This window comes from Ambystoma mexicanum, assembly GCF_040938575.1.
Source record: "Ambystoma mexicanum isolate Mex_15411 chromosome 12 unlocalized genomic scaffold, UKY_AmexF1_1 Mex_chr12_unloc.1, whole genome shotgun sequence".
Taxonomy (NCBI): domain Eukaryota; kingdom Metazoa; phylum Chordata; class Amphibia; order Caudata; family Ambystomatidae; genus Ambystoma; species Ambystoma mexicanum.
This window is the reverse complement of record NW_027182322.1, coordinates 12,292,768-12,309,784: the sequence shown is the minus strand read 5'-3', so window position 1 is coordinate 12,309,784 and position 17,017 is coordinate 12,292,768. Positions and strand designations below refer to the sequence as shown.

General features: G+C 35.7%; 18 non-coding genes across 18 annotated transcripts; all 18 read right to left on the bottom strand.

Annotated features, from left to right (window-relative positions):
* Positions 1–1,413: 1,413 nt before the first annotated feature.
* On the bottom strand, positions 1,414–1,503 carry TRNAR-UCU (transfer RNA arginine (anticodon UCU)). The gene is given in 2 exon segments: positions 1,414–1,449; positions 1,467–1,503. It is a non-coding gene; the product is annotated as a tRNA-Arg (tRNA).
* A 676-nt stretch (positions 1,504–2,179) lies between these two features.
* On the bottom strand, positions 2,180–2,269 carry TRNAR-UCU (transfer RNA arginine (anticodon UCU)). The gene is given in 2 exon segments: positions 2,180–2,215; positions 2,233–2,269. It is a non-coding gene; the product is annotated as a tRNA-Arg (tRNA).
* A 676-nt stretch (positions 2,270–2,945) lies between these two features.
* TRNAR-UCU (transfer RNA arginine (anticodon UCU)) lies at positions 2,946–3,035 on the bottom strand. Its single transcript is given in 2 exon segments — positions 2,946–2,981; positions 2,999–3,035. It is a non-coding gene; the product is annotated as a tRNA-Arg (tRNA).
* Positions 3,036–5,231: 2,196 nt separating this feature from the next.
* On the bottom strand, positions 5,232–5,321 carry TRNAR-UCU (transfer RNA arginine (anticodon UCU)). Its single transcript is given in 2 exon segments — positions 5,232–5,267; positions 5,285–5,321. It is a non-coding gene; the product is annotated as a tRNA-Arg (tRNA).
* A 676-nt stretch (positions 5,322–5,997) lies between these two features.
* TRNAR-UCU (transfer RNA arginine (anticodon UCU)) lies at positions 5,998–6,087 on the bottom strand. Its single transcript is given in 2 exon segments — positions 5,998–6,033; positions 6,051–6,087. It is a non-coding gene; the product is annotated as a tRNA-Arg (tRNA).
* Positions 6,088–6,763: 676 nt separating this feature from the next.
* TRNAR-UCU (transfer RNA arginine (anticodon UCU)) lies at positions 6,764–6,853 on the bottom strand. The gene is given in 2 exon segments: positions 6,764–6,799; positions 6,817–6,853. It is a non-coding gene; the product is annotated as a tRNA-Arg (tRNA).
* Positions 6,854–7,529: 676 nt separating this feature from the next.
* On the bottom strand, positions 7,530–7,619 carry TRNAR-UCU (transfer RNA arginine (anticodon UCU)). Its single transcript is given in 2 exon segments — positions 7,530–7,565; positions 7,583–7,619. It is a non-coding gene; the product is annotated as a tRNA-Arg (tRNA).
* Positions 7,620–8,577: 958 nt separating this feature from the next.
* TRNAR-UCU (transfer RNA arginine (anticodon UCU)) lies at positions 8,578–8,667 on the bottom strand. Its single transcript is given in 2 exon segments — positions 8,578–8,613; positions 8,631–8,667. It is a non-coding gene; the product is annotated as a tRNA-Arg (tRNA).
* Positions 8,668–9,337: 670 nt separating this feature from the next.
* On the bottom strand, positions 9,338–9,427 carry TRNAR-UCU (transfer RNA arginine (anticodon UCU)). Its single transcript is given in 2 exon segments — positions 9,338–9,373; positions 9,391–9,427. It is a non-coding gene; the product is annotated as a tRNA-Arg (tRNA).
* A 676-nt stretch (positions 9,428–10,103) lies between these two features.
* On the bottom strand, positions 10,104–10,193 carry TRNAR-UCU (transfer RNA arginine (anticodon UCU)). Its single transcript is given in 2 exon segments — positions 10,104–10,139; positions 10,157–10,193. It is a non-coding gene; the product is annotated as a tRNA-Arg (tRNA).
* A 676-nt stretch (positions 10,194–10,869) lies between these two features.
* TRNAR-UCU (transfer RNA arginine (anticodon UCU)) lies at positions 10,870–10,959 on the bottom strand. The gene is given in 2 exon segments: positions 10,870–10,905; positions 10,923–10,959. It is a non-coding gene; the product is annotated as a tRNA-Arg (tRNA).
* Positions 10,960–11,917: 958 nt separating this feature from the next.
* Positions 11,918–12,007, bottom strand: TRNAR-UCU (transfer RNA arginine (anticodon UCU)). Its single transcript is given in 2 exon segments — positions 11,918–11,953; positions 11,971–12,007. It is a non-coding gene; the product is annotated as a tRNA-Arg (tRNA).
* Positions 12,008–12,677: 670 nt separating this feature from the next.
* Positions 12,678–12,767, bottom strand: TRNAR-UCU (transfer RNA arginine (anticodon UCU)). The gene is given in 2 exon segments: positions 12,678–12,713; positions 12,731–12,767. It is a non-coding gene; the product is annotated as a tRNA-Arg (tRNA).
* Positions 12,768–13,443: 676 nt separating this feature from the next.
* On the bottom strand, positions 13,444–13,533 carry TRNAR-UCU (transfer RNA arginine (anticodon UCU)). The gene is given in 2 exon segments: positions 13,444–13,479; positions 13,497–13,533. It is a non-coding gene; the product is annotated as a tRNA-Arg (tRNA).
* Positions 13,534–14,209: 676 nt separating this feature from the next.
* On the bottom strand, positions 14,210–14,299 carry TRNAR-UCU (transfer RNA arginine (anticodon UCU)). Its single transcript is given in 2 exon segments — positions 14,210–14,245; positions 14,263–14,299. It is a non-coding gene; the product is annotated as a tRNA-Arg (tRNA).
* Positions 14,300–14,974: 675 nt separating this feature from the next.
* Positions 14,975–15,064, bottom strand: TRNAR-UCU (transfer RNA arginine (anticodon UCU)). Its single transcript is given in 2 exon segments — positions 14,975–15,010; positions 15,028–15,064. It is a non-coding gene; the product is annotated as a tRNA-Arg (tRNA).
* Positions 15,065–15,739: 675 nt separating this feature from the next.
* Positions 15,740–15,829, bottom strand: TRNAR-UCU (transfer RNA arginine (anticodon UCU)). Its single transcript is given in 2 exon segments — positions 15,740–15,775; positions 15,793–15,829. It is a non-coding gene; the product is annotated as a tRNA-Arg (tRNA).
* A 676-nt stretch (positions 15,830–16,505) lies between these two features.
* On the bottom strand, positions 16,506–16,595 carry TRNAR-UCU (transfer RNA arginine (anticodon UCU)). Its single transcript is given in 2 exon segments — positions 16,506–16,541; positions 16,559–16,595. It is a non-coding gene; the product is annotated as a tRNA-Arg (tRNA).
* Between the last annotated feature and the right edge of the window lie 422 nt (positions 16,596–17,017).

Here is a 17,017-nt window from a genome sequence, read left to right as displayed (position 1 = left end):
CGTACATTAAGGGATGATCAAAGTTTTGTCAATCCAGTGTTTACTTCACATCATATTATCAAGCTTTCTGGGATACAAGAAAGAATAATTGTTTTCTGAAACATAAAATGTCTGTAGAAGAATCACACTTCTGGCTGAAACCTTGAACTACACCTTTGTTCCTTTAGGGATAAATTCGGAGAATAGGGTATTACTGTATTTTCTTGCAAACTGAATACGTTTGGACAACATTTCCATACCTTAATAAAAAAAGAACTGGATAAAAAGTGCAGACATGCAATTGGTTAACAATACAAAAACACAAAGAGAATATACCATAAATAGCTTTGAAAGAAGATTTTACTTTATATGTCGCTAGAAACAAATGTCTGAGTGTAGGGTGTCGTGTTTTTGGTCTATCTCATTTACAGCTATTATAAAGACAATGTTTCTGAAGGAAGGATACATTAGGAAAGTGCAAAGTTTCTGGCAGTGATGTTGTATTGCTTATGAGCAATATGTTCCTGTTGCCATGGAAGGCAGACTGCTTTTGATTCAGTTGCATGCTGTATTAGATACATAGGTTCAACTTGGGTGAAATACTAAGATTAAAGCATCGGCCAAAAATAAACATTCCTCACATGCATAATGTTCCTTATTTGAATAAGAAAGTAAAAAATGCGACTCTGGTTGGATTCGAACCCACAACCTTTGAATGACTTTGCCAATTCACTTAGAAGTCCAACGCGCTATCCATTGCGCCACAGAGCCAGATGAAAATCCACTTGCATACAGTAAGGGATGATCGAAGTTTTGTCAATCCAGTGTTTACTTCACATCACATTATCAAGCCTTCTGGGATACATGAAAGAATGATTGTTTTCTGAAACATTAAATGTCTGTAGCAAGAATCACAGTTCGGGGTGAAACCTTGAACTGCACCTTTGTTCGCTTGGGGAGAAATTCAGAGAATAGGGTATTACAGTATTTTCTTGCCAAGTGAATTGGTTTGGACAACAATTTCATACCTTAATAAAAAAGAACTGGATAAAAAGTGCAGACATACAATTGGTTAACAATACAAAAACACAAAGATAGCTTTGAAAGAAGATTTTACTTTATATGTCGCTAGAAACAAATGTCTGAGTGTAGGGTGTCGTGTTTTTGGTCTATCTCATTTACAGCTATTATAAAGACAATGTTTCTGAAGGAAGGATACATTAGGAAAGTGCAAAGTTTCTGGCAGTGATGTTGTATTGCTTATGAGCAATATGTTCCTGTTGCAATGGAAGGCAGACTGCTTTTGATTCAGTTGCATGCTGTATTAGATACATAGGTTCAACTTGGGTCAAATACTAAGATTAAAGCATCGGCCAAAAATAAACATTCCTGACATGCATAATGTTCCTTGTTTGAATTAGAAAGTAAAAAATGCGACTCTGGTGGGATTCGAACCCACAACCTTTGAATGACTTTGCCAATTCACTTAGAAGTCCAACGCGCTATCCATTGCACCACAGAGCCAGACGAAAATCAACTTGCGTACATTAAGGGATGATCGAAGTTTTGTCAATCCAGTGTTTACTTCACATCATATTATCAAGCCTTCTGGGATACAAGAAAGAATAATTGTTTTCTGAAACATAAAATGTCTGTAGAAGAATCACACTTCTGGGTGAAATCTTGAACTACACCTTTGTTCCTTTAGGGATAAATTCGGAGAATAGGGTATTACTGTATTTTCTTGCAAACTGAATACGTTTGGACAACAATTCCATACCTTAATAAAAAAGAACTGGATAAAAAGTGCAGCCATACAATTGGTTAACAATACAAAAACACAAAGAGAATATACCATAAATAGCTTTGAAAGAAGATTTTACTTTATATGTCGCTAGAAACAAATGTCTGAGTGTAGGGTGTCGTGTTTTTGGTCTATCTCATTTACAGCTATTATAAAGACAATGTTTCTGAAGGAAGGATACATTAGGAAAGTGCAAAGTTTTTGGCAGTGATGTTGTATTCCTTATGAGCAATATGTTCCTGTTGCAATGGAAGGCAGACTGCTTTTGATTCAGTTGCATGTTGTATTAGATACATAGGTTCAACTTGGGTCAAATACTAAGATTAAAGCATCGGCCAAAAATAAACATTCCTCACATGCATAATGTTCCTTGTTTGAATAAGAAAGTAAAAAATACGACTCTGGTGGGATTCGAACCCACAACCTTTGAATGACTTTGCCAATTCTCTTAGAAGTCCAACACGCTATCCATTGCGCCACAGAGCCAGATGAAAATCAACTTGCGTACATTAAGGGATGATCGAAGTTTTGTCAATCCAGTGTTTACTTCACATCATATTATCAAGCCTTCTGGGATACAAGAAAGAATAATTGTTTTCTGAAACATAAAATGTCTGTAGAAGAATCACACTTCTGGGTGAAACCTTGAACTACACTTTTGTTCCTTTAGGGATAAATTCGGAGAATAGGGTATTACTGTATTTTCTTGCAAACTGAATACGTTTGGACAACAATTCCATACCTTAATAAAAAAGAACTGGATAAAAAGTGCAGCCATACAATTGGTTAACAATACAAAAACACAAAGAGAATATACCATACATAGCTTTGAAAGAAGATTTTACTTTATATGTCGCTAGAAACAAATGTCTGAGTGTAGGGTGTCGTGTTTTTGGTCTATCTCATTTACAGCTATTATAAAGACAATGTTTCTGAAGGAAGGATACATTAGGAAAGTGCAAAGTTTCTGGCAGTGATGTTGTATTGCTTATGAGCAATATGTTCCTGTTGCAATGGAAGGCAGACTGCTTTTGATTCAGTTGTATGCTGTATTAGATACATAGGTTCAACTTGGGTCAAATACTAAGATTAAAGCATCGGCCAAAAATAAACATTCCTCACATGCATAATGTTCCTTGTTTGAATAAGAAAGTAAAAAATACAACTCTGGTGGGATTCGAACCCACAACCTTTGAATGACTTTGCCAATTCACTTAGAAGTCCAACGCGCTATCCATTGCGCCACAGAGCCAGTTGAAAATTAACTTGCGTACATTAAGGGATGATCGAAGTTTTGTCAATCCAGTGTTTACTTCACATCATATTATCAAGCCTTCTGGGATACAAGAAAGAATAATTGTTTTCTGAAACATAAAATGTCTGTAGAAGAATCACACTTCTGGGTGAAACCTTGAACTACACCTTTGTTCCTTTAGGGATAAATTCGGAGAATAGGGTATTACTGTATTTTCTTGCAAACTGAATACGTTTGGACAACAATTCCATACCTTAATAAAAAAGAACTGGATAAAAAGTGCAGCCATACAATTGGTTAACAATACAAAAACACAAAGAGAATATACCATAAATAGCTTTGAAAGAAGATTTTACTTTATATGTCGCTAGAAACACATGTCTGAGTGTAGGGTGTCGTGTTTTTGGTCTATCTCATTTACAGCTATTATAAAGACAATGTTTCTGAAGGAAGGATACGTTAGGAAAGTGCAAAGTTTCTGGCAGTGATGTTGTATTGCTTATGAGCAATATGTTCCTGTTGCAATGGAAGGCAGACTGCTTTTGATTCAGTTGCATGCTGTATTAGATACATAGGTTCAACTTGGGTCAAATACTAAGATTAAAGCATCGGCCAAAAATAAACATTCCTCACATGCATAATGTTCCTTGTTTGAATAAGAAAGTAAAAAATGCGACTCTGGTGGGATTCGAACCCACAACCTTTGAATGACTTTGCCAATTCACTTAGAAGTCCAACGCGCTATCCATTCCGCCACAGATCCAGATGAAAATTAACTTGCGTACATTAAGGGATGATCAAAGTTTTGTCAATCCAGTGTTTACTTCACATCATATTATCAAGCTTTCTGGGATACAAGAAAGAATAATTGTTTTCTGAAACATAAAATGTCTGTAGAAGAATCACACTTCTGGCTGAAACCTTGAACTACACCTTTGTTCCTTTAGGGATAAATTCGGAGAATAGGGTATTACTGTATTTTCTTGCAAACTGAATACGTTTGGACAACATTTCCATACCTTAATAAAAAAAGAACTGGATAAAAAGTGCAGACATGCAATTGGTTAACAATACAAAAACACAAAGAGAATATACCATAAATAGCTTTGAAAGAAGATTTTACTTTATATGTCGCTAGAAACAAATGTCTGAGTGTAGGGTGTCGTGTTTTTGGTCTATCTCATTTACAGCTATTATAAAGACAATGTTTCTGAAGGAAGGATACATTAGGAAAGTGCAAAGTTTCTGGCAGTGATGTTGTATTGCTTATGAGCAATATGTTCCTGTTGCCATGGAAGGCAGACTGCTTTTGATTCAGTTGCATGCTGTATTAGATACATAGGTTCAACTTGGGTGAAATACTAAGATTAAAGCATCGGCCAAAAATAAACATTCCTCACATGCATAATGTTCCTTATTTGAATAAGAAAGTAAAAAATGCGACTCTGGTTGGATTCGAACCCACAACCTTTGAATGACTTTGCCAATTCACTTAGAAGTCCAACGCGCTATCCATTGCGCCACAGAGCCAGATGAAAATCCACTTGCATACAGTAAGGGATGATCGAAGTTTTGTCAATCCAGTGTTTACTTCACATCACATTATCAAGCCTTCTGGGATACATGAAAGAATGATTGTTTTCTGAAACATTAAATGTCTGTAGCAAGAATCACAGTTCGGGGTGAAACCTTGAACTGCACCTTTGTTCGCTTGGGGAGAAATTCAGAGAATAGGGTATTACAGTATTTTCTTGCCAAGTGAATTGGTTTGGACAACAATTTCATACCTTAATAAAAAAGAACTGGATAAAAAGTGCAGACATACAATTGGTTAACAATACAAAAACACAAAGATAGCTTTGAAAGAAGATTTTACTTTATATGTCGCTAGAAACAAATGTCTGAGTGTAGGGTGTCGTGTTTTTGGTCTATCTCATTTACAGCTATTATAAAGACAATGTTTCTGAAGGAAGGATACATTAGGAAAGTGCAAAGTTTCTGGCAGTGATGTTGTATTGCTTATGAGCAATATGTTCCTGTTGCAATGGAAGGCAGACTGCTTTTGATTCAGTTGCATGCTGTATTAGATACATAGGTTCAACTTGGGTCAAATACTAAGATTAAAGCATCGGCCAAAAATAAACATTCCTGACATGCATAATGTTCCTTGTTTGAATTAGAAAGTAAAAAATGCGACTCTGGTGGGATTCGAACCCACAACCTTTGAATGACTTTGCCAATTCACTTAGAAGTCCAACGCGCTATCCATTGCACCACAGAGCCAGACGAAAATCAACTTGCGTACATTAAGGGATGATCGAAGTTTTGTCAATCCAGTGTTTACTTCACATCATATTATCAAGCCTTCTGGGATACAAGAAAGAATAATTGTTTTCTGAAACATAAAATGTCTGTAGAAGAATCACACTTCTGGGTGAAATCTTGAACTACACCTTTGTTCCTTTAGGGATAAATTCGGAGAATAGGGTATTACTGTATTTTCTTGCAAACTGAATACGTTTGGACAACAATTCCATACCTTAATAAAAAAGAACTGGATAAAAAGTGCAGCCATACAATTGGTTAACAATACAAAAACACAAAGAGAATATACCATAAATAGCTTTGAAAGAAGATTTTACTTTATATGTCGCTAGAAACAAATGTCTGAGTGTAGGGTGTCGTGTTTTTGTTCTATCTCATTTACAGCTATTATAAAGACAATGTTTCTGAAGGAAGGATACATTAGGAAAGTGCAAAGTTTTTGGCAGTGATGTTGTATTCCTTATGAGCAATATGTTCCTGTTGCAATGGAAGGCAGACTGCTTTTGATTCAGTTGCATGTTGTATTAGATACATAGGTTCAACTTGGGTCAAATACTAAGATTAAAGCATCGGCCAAAAATAAACATTCCTCACATGCATAATGTTCCTTGTTTGAATAAGAAAGTAAAAAATACGACTCTGGTGGGATTCGAACCCACAACCTTTGAATGACTTTGCCAATTCTCTTAGAAGTCCAACACGCTATCCATTGCGCCACAGAGCCAGATGAAAATCAACTTGCGTACATTAAGGGATGATCGAAGTTTTGTCAATCCAGTGTTTACTTCACATCATATTATCAAGCCTTCTGGGATACAAGAAAGAATAATTGTTTTCTGAAACATAAAATGTCTGTAGAAGAATCACACTTCTGGGTGAAACCTTGAACTACACTTTTGTTCCTTTAGGGATAAATTCGGAGAATAGGGTATTACTGTATTTTCTTGCAAACTGAATACGTTTGGACAACAATTCCATACCTTAATAAAAAAGAACTGGATAAAAAGTGCAGCCATACAATTGGTTAACAATACAAAAACACAAAGAGAATATACCATACATAGCTTTGAAAGAAGATTTTACTTTATATGTCGCTAGAAACAAATGTCTGAGTGTAGGGTGTCGTGTTTTTGGTCTATCTCATTTACAGCTATTATAAAGACAATGTTTCTGAAGGAAGGATACATTAGGAAAGTGCAAAGTTTCTGGCAGTGATGTTGTATTGCTTATGAGCAATATGTTCCTGTTGCAATGGAAGGCAGACTGCTTTTGATTCAGTTGCATGCTGTATTAGATACATAGGTTCAACTTGGGTCAAATACTAAGATTAAAGCATCGGCCAAAAATAAACATTCCTCACATGCATAATGTTCCTTGTTTGAATAAGAAAGTAAAAAATACGACTCTGGTGGGATTCGAACCCACAACCTTTGAATGACTTTGCCAATTCACTTAGAAGTCCAACGCGCTATCCATTGCGCCACAGAGCCAGATGACAATCAACTTGCGTACATCAGGGGATGATCGAGGTTTTGTCAATCCAGTGTTTACTTCACATCATATTATCAAGCCTTCTGGGATACAAGAAAGAATAATTGTTTTCTGAAACATAAAATGTCTGTAGAAGAATCACACTTCTGGGTGAAACCTTGAACTACACCTTTGTTCCTTTAGGGATAAATTCGGAGAATAGGGTATTACTGTATTTTCTTGCAAACTGAATACGTTTGGACAACAATTCCATACCTTAATAAAAAAGAACTGGATAAAAAGTGCAGCCATACAATTGGTTAACAATACAAAAACACAAAGAGAATATACCATAAATAGCTTTGAAAGAAGATTTTACTTTATATGTCGCTAGAAACAAATGTCTGAGTGTAGGGTGTCGTGTTTTTGGTCTATCTCATTTACAGCTATTATAAAGACAATGTTTCTGAAGGAAGGATACATTAGGAAAGTGCAAAGTTTCTGGCAGTGATGTTGTATTGCTTATGAGCAATATGTTCCTGTTGCAATGGAAGGCAGACTGCTTTTGATTCAGTTGCATGCTGTATTAGATACATAGGTTCAACTTGGGTCAAATACTAAGATTAAAGCATCGGCCAAAAATAAACATTCCTCACATGCATAATGTTCCTTGTTTGAATTAGAAAGTAAAAAATGCGACTCTGGTGGGATTCGAACCCACAACCTTTGAATGACTTTGCCAATTCACTTAGAAGTCCAACGCGCTATCCATTGCGCCACAGAGCCAGATGAAAATTAACTTGCGTACATTAAGGGGTGATCGAAGTTTTGTCAATCCGGTGTTTACTTCACATCACATTATCAAGCCTTCTGGGACACATCAAAGAATGATTGTTTTCTGAAACATAAAATGTCTGTAACAAGAATCACACTTCTGTGTGAAACCTTGAACTGCACCTTTGTTCGCTTGGGGAGAAATTCAGAGAATAGGGTATTACAGTATTTTCTTGCCAAGTGAATAGGTTTGGACAACAATTCCATACCTTAATAAAAAAGAACTGGATAAAAAGTGCAGACATACAATTGGTTAACAATACAAAAACACAAATCCAGTCAATCCAGTGTTTACTTCACATCATATTATCAAGCCTTCTGGGATACAAGAAAGAATAATTGTTTTCTGAAGCATAAAATGTCTGTAGAAGAATCACACTTCTGGGTGAAACCTTGAACTACACCTTTGTTCCTTTAGGGATAAATTCGGAGAATAGGGTATTACTGTATTTTCTTGCAAACTGAATACGTTTGGACAACAATTCCATACCTTAATAAAAAAGAACTGGATAAAAAGTGCAGCCATACAATTGGTTAACAATACAAAAACACAAAGAGAATATACCATAAATAGCTTTGAAAGAAGATTTTACTTTATATGTCGCTAGAAACAAATGTCTGAGTGTAGGGTGTCGTGTTTTTGGTCTATCTCATTTACAGCTATTATAAAGACAATGTTTCTGAAGGAAGGATACATTAGGAAAGTGCAAAGTTTCTGGCAGTGATGTTGTATTGCTTATGAGCAATATGTTCCTGTTGCAATGGAAGGCAGACTGCTTTTGATTCAGTTGCATGCTGTATTAGATACATAGGTTCAACTTGGGTCAAATACTAAGATTAAAGCATCGGCCAAAAATAAACATTCCTCACATGCATAATGTTCCTTGTTTGAATAAGAAAGTAAAAAATGCAACTCTGGTGGGATTCGAACCCACAACCTTTGAATGACTTTGCAAATTCACTTAGAAGTCCAACGCGCTATCCATTGCGCCACAGAGCCAGATAAATATCAACTTGCGTACTAATGATCAAAGTTTTGTCAATCCAGTGTTTACTTCACATCATATTATCAAGCCTTCTGGGATACAAGAAAGAATAATTGTTTTCTGAAACATAAAATGTCTGTAGAAGAATCACACTTCTGGGTGAAACCTTGAACTACACCTTTGTTCCTTTAGGGATAAATTCGGAGAATAGGGTATTACTGTATTTTCTTGCAAACTGAATACGTTTGGACAACAATTCCATACCTTAATAAAAAAGAACTGGATAAAAAGTGCAGCCATACAATTGGTTAACAATACAAACACACAAAGAGAATATACCATAAATAGCTTTGAAAGAAGATTTTACTTTATATGTCGCTAGAAACAAATGTCTGAGTGTAGGGTGTCGTGTTTTTGGTCTATCTCATTTACAGCTATTATAAAGACAATGTTTCTGAAGGAAGGATACGTTAGGAAAGTGCAAAGTTTCTGGCAGTGATGTTGTATTGCTTATGAGCAATATGTTCCTGTTGCAATGGAAGGCAGACTGCTTTTGATTCAGTTGCATGCTGTATTAGATACATAGGTTCAACTTGGGTCAAATACTAAGATTAAAGCATCGGCCAAAAATAAACATTCCTCACATGCATAATGTTCCTTGTTTGAATAAGAAAGTAAAAAATAGGACTCTGGTGGGATTCGAACCCACAACCTTTGAATGACTTTGCCAATTCTCTTAGAAGTCCAACGCGCTATCCATTGCGCCACAGAGCCAGTTGAAAATCAACTTGCGTACATTAAGGGATGATCGAAGTTTTGTCAATCCAGTGTTTACTTCACATCATATTATCAAGCCTTCTGGGATACAAGAAAGAATAATTGTTTTCTGAAACATAAAATGTCTGTAGAAGAATCACACTTCTGGGTGAAACCTTGAACTACACCTTTGTTCCTTTAGGGATAAATTCGGAGAATAGGGTATTACTGTATTTTCTTGCAAACTGAATACGTTTGGACAACAATTCCATACCTTAATAAAAAAGAACTGGATAAAAAGTGCAGACATACAATTGGTTAACAATACAAAAACACAAAGAGAATATACCATAAATAGCTTTGAAAGAAGATTTTACTTTATATGTCGCTAGAAACAAATGTCTGAGTGTAGGGTGTCGTGTTTTTGGTCTATCTCATTTACAGCTATTATAAAGACAATGTTTCTGAAGGAAGGATACGTTAGGAAAGTGCAAAGTTTCTGGCAGTGATGTTGTATTGCTTATGAGCAATATGTTCCTGTTGCAATGGAAGGCAGACTGCTTTTGATTCAGTTGCATGCTGTATTAGATACATAGGTTCAACTTGGGTCAAATACTAAGATTAAAGCATCGGCCAAAAATAAACATTCCTCACATGCATAATGTTCCTTGTTTGAATAAGAAAGTAAAAAATACGACTCTGGTGGGATTCGAACCCACAACCTTTGAATGACTTTGCCAATTCACTTAGAAGTCCAATGCGCTATCCATTGCGCCACAGAGCCAGTTGAAAATCAACTTGCGTACATTAAGGGATGATCGAAGTTTTGTCAATCCAGTGTTTACTTCACATCATATTATCAAGCCTTCTGGGATACAAGAAAGAATAATTGTTTTCTGAAACATAAAATGTCTGTAGAAGAATCACACTTCTGGGTGAAACCTTGAACTACACCTTTGTTCCTTTAGGGATAAATTCGGAGAATAGGGTATTACTGTATTTTCTTGCAAACTGAATACGTTTGGACAACAATTCCATACCTTAATAAAAAAGAACTGGATAAAAAGTGCAGCCATACAATTGGTTAACAATACAAAAACACAAAGAGAATATACCATAAATAGCTTTGAAAGAAGATTTTACTTTATATGTCGCTAGAAACAAATGTCTGAGTGTAGGGTGTCGTGTTTTTGGTCTATCTCATTTACAGCTATTATAAAGACAATGTTTCTGAAGGAAGGATACATTAGGAAAGTGCAAAGTTTCTGGCAGTGATGTTGTATTGCTTATGAGCAATATGTTCCTGTTGCAATGGAAGGCAGACTGCTTTTGATTCAGTTGCATGCTGTATTAGATACATAGGTTCAACTTGGGTCAAATACTAAGATTAAAGCATCGGCCAAAAATAAACATTCCTCACATGCATAATGTTCCTTGTTTGAATTAGAAAGTAAAAAATGCGACTCTGGTGGGATTCGAACCCACAACCTTTGAATGACTTTGCCAATTCACTTAGAAGTCCAACGCGCTATCCATTGCGCCACAGAGCCAGATGAAAATTAACTTGCGTACATTAAGGGGTGATCGAAGTTTTGTCAATCCGGTGTTTACTTCACATCACATTATCAAGCCTTCTGGGACACATCAAAGAATGATTGTTTTCTGAAACATAAAATGTCTGTAACAAGAATCACACTTCTGTGTGAAACCTTGAACTGCACCTTTGTTCGCTTGGGGAGAAATTCAGAGAATAGGGTATTACAGTATTTTCTTGCCAAGTGAATAGGTTTGGACAACAATTCCATACCTTAATAAAAAAGAACTGGATAAAAAGTGCAGACATACAATTGGTTAACAATACAAAAACACAAATCCAGTCAATCCAGTGTTTACTTCACATCATATTATCAAGCCTTCTGGGATACAAGAAAGAATAATTGTTTTCTGAAACATAAAATGTCTGTAGAAGAATCACACTTCTGGGTGAAACCTTGAACTACACCTTTGTTCCTTTAGGGATAAATTCGGAGAATAGGGTATTACTGTATTTTCTTGCAAACTGAATACGTTTGGACAACAATTCCATACCTTAATAAAAAAGAACTGGATAAAAAGTGCAGCCATACAATTGGTTAACAATACAAAAACACAAAGAGAATATACCATAAATAGCTTTGAAAGAAGATTTTACTTTATATGTCGCTAGAAACAAATGTCTGAGTGTAGGGTGTCGTGTTTTTGGTCTATCTCATTTACAGCTATTATAAAGACAATGTTTCTGAAGGAAGGATACATTAGGAAAGTGCAAAGTTTCTGGCAGTGATGTTGTATTGCTTATGAGCAATATGTTCCTGTTGCAATGGAAGGCAGACTGCTTTTGATTCAGTTGCATGCTGTATTAGATACATAGGTTCAACTTGGGTCAAATACTAAGATTAAAGCATCGGCCAAAAATAAACATTCCTCACATGCATAATGTTCCTTGTTTGAATAAGAAAGTAAAAAATGCAACTCTGGTGGGATTCGAACCCACAACCTTTGAATGACTTTGCAAATTCACTTAGAAGTCCAACGCGCTATCCATTGCGCCACAGAGCCAGATAAATATCAACTTGCGTACTAATGATCAAAGTTTTGTCAATCCAGTGTTTACTTCACATCATATTATCAAGCCTTCTGGGATACAAGAAAGAATAATTGTTTTCTGAAACATAAAATGTCTGTAGAAGAATCACACTTCTGGGTGAAACCTTGAACTACACCTTTGTTCCTTTAGGGATAAATTCGGAGAATAGGGTATTACTGTATTTTCTTGCAAACTGAATACGTTTGGACAACAATTCCATACCTTAATAAAAAAGAACTGGATAAAAAGTGCAGCCATACAATTGGTTAACAATACAAACACACAAAGAGAATATACCATAAATAGCTTTGAAAGAAGATTTTACTTTATATGTCGCTAGAAACAAATGTCTGAGTGTAGGGTGTCGTGTTTTTGGTCTATCTCATTTACAGCTATTATAAAGACAATGTTTCTGAAGGAAGGATACGTTAGGAAAGTGCAAAGTTTCTGGCAGTGATGTTGTATTGCTTATGAGCAATATGTTCCTGTTGCAATGGAAGGCAGACTGCTTTTGATTCAGTTGCATGCTGTATTAGATACATAGGTTCAACTTGGGTCAAATACTAAGATTAAAGCATCGGCCAAAAATAAACATTCCTCACATGCATAATGTTCCTTGTTTGAATAAGAAAGTAAAAAATAGGACTCTGGTGGGATTCGAACCCACAACCTTTGAATGACTTTGCCAATTCTCTTAGAAGTCCAACGCGCTATCCATTGCGCCACAGAGCCAGTTGAAAATCAACTTGCGTACATTAAGGGATGATCGAAGTTTTGTCAATCCAGTGTTTACTTCACATCATATTATCAAGCCTTCTGGGATACAAGAAAGAATAATTGTTTTCTGAAACATAAAATGTCTGTAGAAGAATCACACTTCTGGGTGAAACCTTGAACTACACCTTTGTTCCTTTAGGGATAAATTCGGAGAATAGGGTATTACTGTATTTTCTTGCAAACTGAATACGTTTGGACAACAATTCCATACCTTAATAAAAAAGAACTGGATAAAAAGTGCAGACATACAATTGGTTAACAATACAAAAACACAAAGAGAATATACCATAAATAGCTTTGAAAGAAGATTTTACTTTATATGTCGCTAGAAACAAATGTCTGAGTGTAGGGTGTCGTGTTTTTGGTCTATCTCATTTACAGCTATTATAAAGACAATGTTTCTGAAGGAAGGATACGTTAGGAAAGTGCAAAGTTTCTGGCAGTGATGTTGTATTGCTTATGAGCAATATGTTCCTGTTGCAATGGAAGGCAGACTGCTTTTGATTCAGTTGCATGCTGTATTAGATACATAGGTTCAACTTGGGTCAAATACTAAGATTAAAGCATCGGCCAAAAATAAACATTCCTCACATGCATAATGTTCCTTGTTTGAATAAGAAAGTAAAAAATACGACTCTGGTGGGATTCGAACCCACAACCTTTGAATGACTTTGCCAATTCACTTAGAAGTCCAACGCGCTATCCATTGCGCCACAGAGCCAGTTGAAAATCAACTTGCGTACATTAAGGGATGATCGAAGTTTTGTCAATCCAGTGTTTACTTCACATCATATTATCAAGCCTTCTGGGATACAAGAAAGAATAATTGTTTTCTGAAACATAAAATGTCTGTAGAAGAATCACACTTCTGGGTGAAACCTTGAACTACACCTTTGTTCCTTTAGGGATAAATTCGGAGAATAGGGTATTACTGTATTTTCTTGCAAACTGAATACGTTTGGACAACAATTCCATACCTTAATAAAATAGAACTGGATAAAAAGTGCAGCCATACAATTGGTTAACAATACAAAAACACAAAGAGAATATACCATAAATAGCTTTGAAAGAAGATTTTACTTTATATGTCGCTAGAAACAAATGTCTGAGTGTAGGGTGTCGTGTTTTTGGTCTATCTCATTTACAGCTATTATAAAGACAATGTTTCTGAAGGAAGGATACGTTAGGAAAGTGCAAAGTTTCTGGCAGTGATGTTGTATTGCTTATGAGCAATATGTTCCTGTTGCAATGGAAGGCAGACTGCTTTTGATTCAGTTGCATGCTGTATTAGATACATAGGTTCAACTTGGGTCAAATACTAAGATTAAAGCATCGGCCAAAAATAAACATTCCTCACATGCATAATGTTCCTTGTTTGAATAAGAAAGTAAAAAATGCGACTCTGGTGGGATTCGAACCCACAACCTTTGAATGACTTTGCCAATTCACTTAGAAGTCCAACGCGCTATCCATTGCGCCACAGAGCCAGATGAACATCAACTTGCGTACATTAAGGGATGATCGAAGTTTTGTCAATCCAGTGTTTACTTCACATCATATTATCAAGCCTTCTGGGATACAAGAAAGAATAATTGTTTTCTGAAACATAAAATGTCTGTAGAAGAATCACACTTCTGGGTGAAACCTTGAACTACACCTTTGTTCCTTTAGGGATAAATTCGGAGAATAGGGTATTACTGTATTTTCTTGCAAACTGAATACGTTTGGACAACAATTCCATACCTTAATAAAAAAGAACTGGATAAAAAGTGCAGCCATACAATTGGTTAACAATACAAAAACACAAAGAGAATATACCATAAATAGCTTTGAAAGAGGATTTTACTTTATATGTCGCTAGAAACAAATGTCTGAGTGTAGGGTGTCGTGTTTTTGGTCTATCTCATTTACAGCTATTATAAAGACAATGTTTCTGAAGGAAGGATACATTAGAAAGTGCAAAGTTTTTGGCAGTGATGTTGTATTCCTTATGAGCAATATGTTCCTGTTGCAATGGAAGGCAGACTGCTTTTGATTCAGTTGCATGCTGTATTAGATACATAGGTTCAACTTGGGTCAAATACTAAGATTAAAGCATCGGCCAAAAATAAACATTCCTCACATGCATAATGTTCCTTGTTTGAATAAGAAAGTAAAAAATACGACTCTGGTGGGATTCGAACCCACAACCTTTGAATGACTTTGCCAATTCACTTAGAAGTCCAACGCGCTATCCATTGCGCGACAGAGCCAGTTGAAAATCAACTTGCGTACATTAAGGGATGATCGAAGTTTTGTCAATCCAGTGTTTACTTCACATCATATTATCAAGCCTTCTGGGATACAAGAAAGAATAATTGTTTTCTGAAACATAAAATGTCTGTAGAAGAATCACACTTCTGGGTGAAACCTTGAACTACACTTTTGTTCCTTTAGGGATAAATTCGGAGAATAGGGTATTACTGTATTTTCTTGCAAACTGAATACGTTTGGACAACAATTCCATACCTTAATAAAAAAGAACTGGATAAAAAGTGCAGCCATACAATTGGTTAACAATACAAAAACACAAAGAGAATATACCATAAATAGCTTTGAAAGAAGATTTTACTTTATATGTCGCTAGAAACAAATGTCTGAGTGTAGGGTGTCGTGTTTTTGGTCTATCTCATTTACAGCTATTATAAAGACAATGTTTCTGAAGGAAGGATACATTAGAAAGTGCAAAGTTTTTGGCAGTGATGTTGTATTCCTTATGAGCAATATGTTCCTGTTGCAATGGAAGGCAGACTGCTTTTGATTCAGTTGCATGCTGTATTAGATACATAGGTTCAACTTGGGTCAAATACTAAGATTAAAGCATCGGCCAAAAATAAACATTCCTCACATGCATAATGTTCCTTGTTTGAATAAGAAAGTAAAAAATACGACTCTGGTGGGATTCGAACCCACAACCTTTGAATGACTTTGCCAATTCACTTAGAAGTCCAACGCGCTATCCATTGCGCCACAGAGCCAGTTGAAAATCAACTTGCGTACATTAAGGGATGATCGAAGTTTTGTCAATCCAGTGTTTACTTCACATCATATTATCAAGCCTTCTGGGATACAAGAAAGAATAATTGTTTTCTGAAACATAAAATGTCTGTAGAAGAATCACACTTCTGGGTGAAACCTTGAACTACACTTTTGTTCCTTTAGGGATAAATTCGGAGAATAGGGTATTACTGTATTTTCTTGCAAACTGAATACGTTTGGACAACAATTCCATACCTTAATAAAAAAGAACTGGATAAAAAGTGCAGCCATACAATTGGTTAACAATACAAAAACACAAAGAGAATATACCATAAATAGCTTTGAAAGAAGATTTTACTTTATATGTCGCTAGAAACAAATGTCTGAGTGTAGGGTGTCGTGTTTTTGGTCTATCTCATTTACAGCTATTATAAAGACAATGTTTCTGAAGGAAGGATACGTTAGGAAAGTGCAAAGTTTCTGGCAGTGATGTTGTATTGCTTATGAGCAATATGTTCCTGTTGCAATGGAAGGCAGACTGCTTTTGATTCAGTTGCATGCTGTATTAGATACATAGGTTCAACTTGGGTCAAATACTAAGATTAAAGCATCGGCCAAAAATAAACATTCCTCACATGCATAATGTTCCTTGTTTGAATAAGAAAGTAAAAAATACGACTCTGGTGGGATTCGAACCCACAACCTTTGAATGACTTTGCCAATTCACTTAGAAGTCCAACGCGCTATCCATTGCGCCACAGAGCCAGTTGAAAATCAACTTGCGTACATTAAGGGATGATCGAAGTTTTGTCAATCCAGTGTTTACTTCACATCATATTATCAAGCCTTCTGGGATACAAGAAAGAATAATTGTTTTCTGAAACATAAAATGTCTGTAGAAGAATCACACTTCTGGGTGAAACCTTGAACTACACCTTTGTTCCTTTAGGGATAAATTCGGAGAATAGGGTATTACTGTATTTTCTTGCAAACTGAATACGTTTGGACAACAATTCCATACCTTAATAAAAAAGAACTGGATAAAAAGTGCAGCCATACAATTGGTTAACAATACAAAAACACAAAGAGAATATACCATAAATAGCTTTGAAAGAAGATTTTACTTTATATGTCGCTAGAAACAAATGTCTGAGTGTAGGGTGTCGTGTTTTTGGTCTATCTCATTT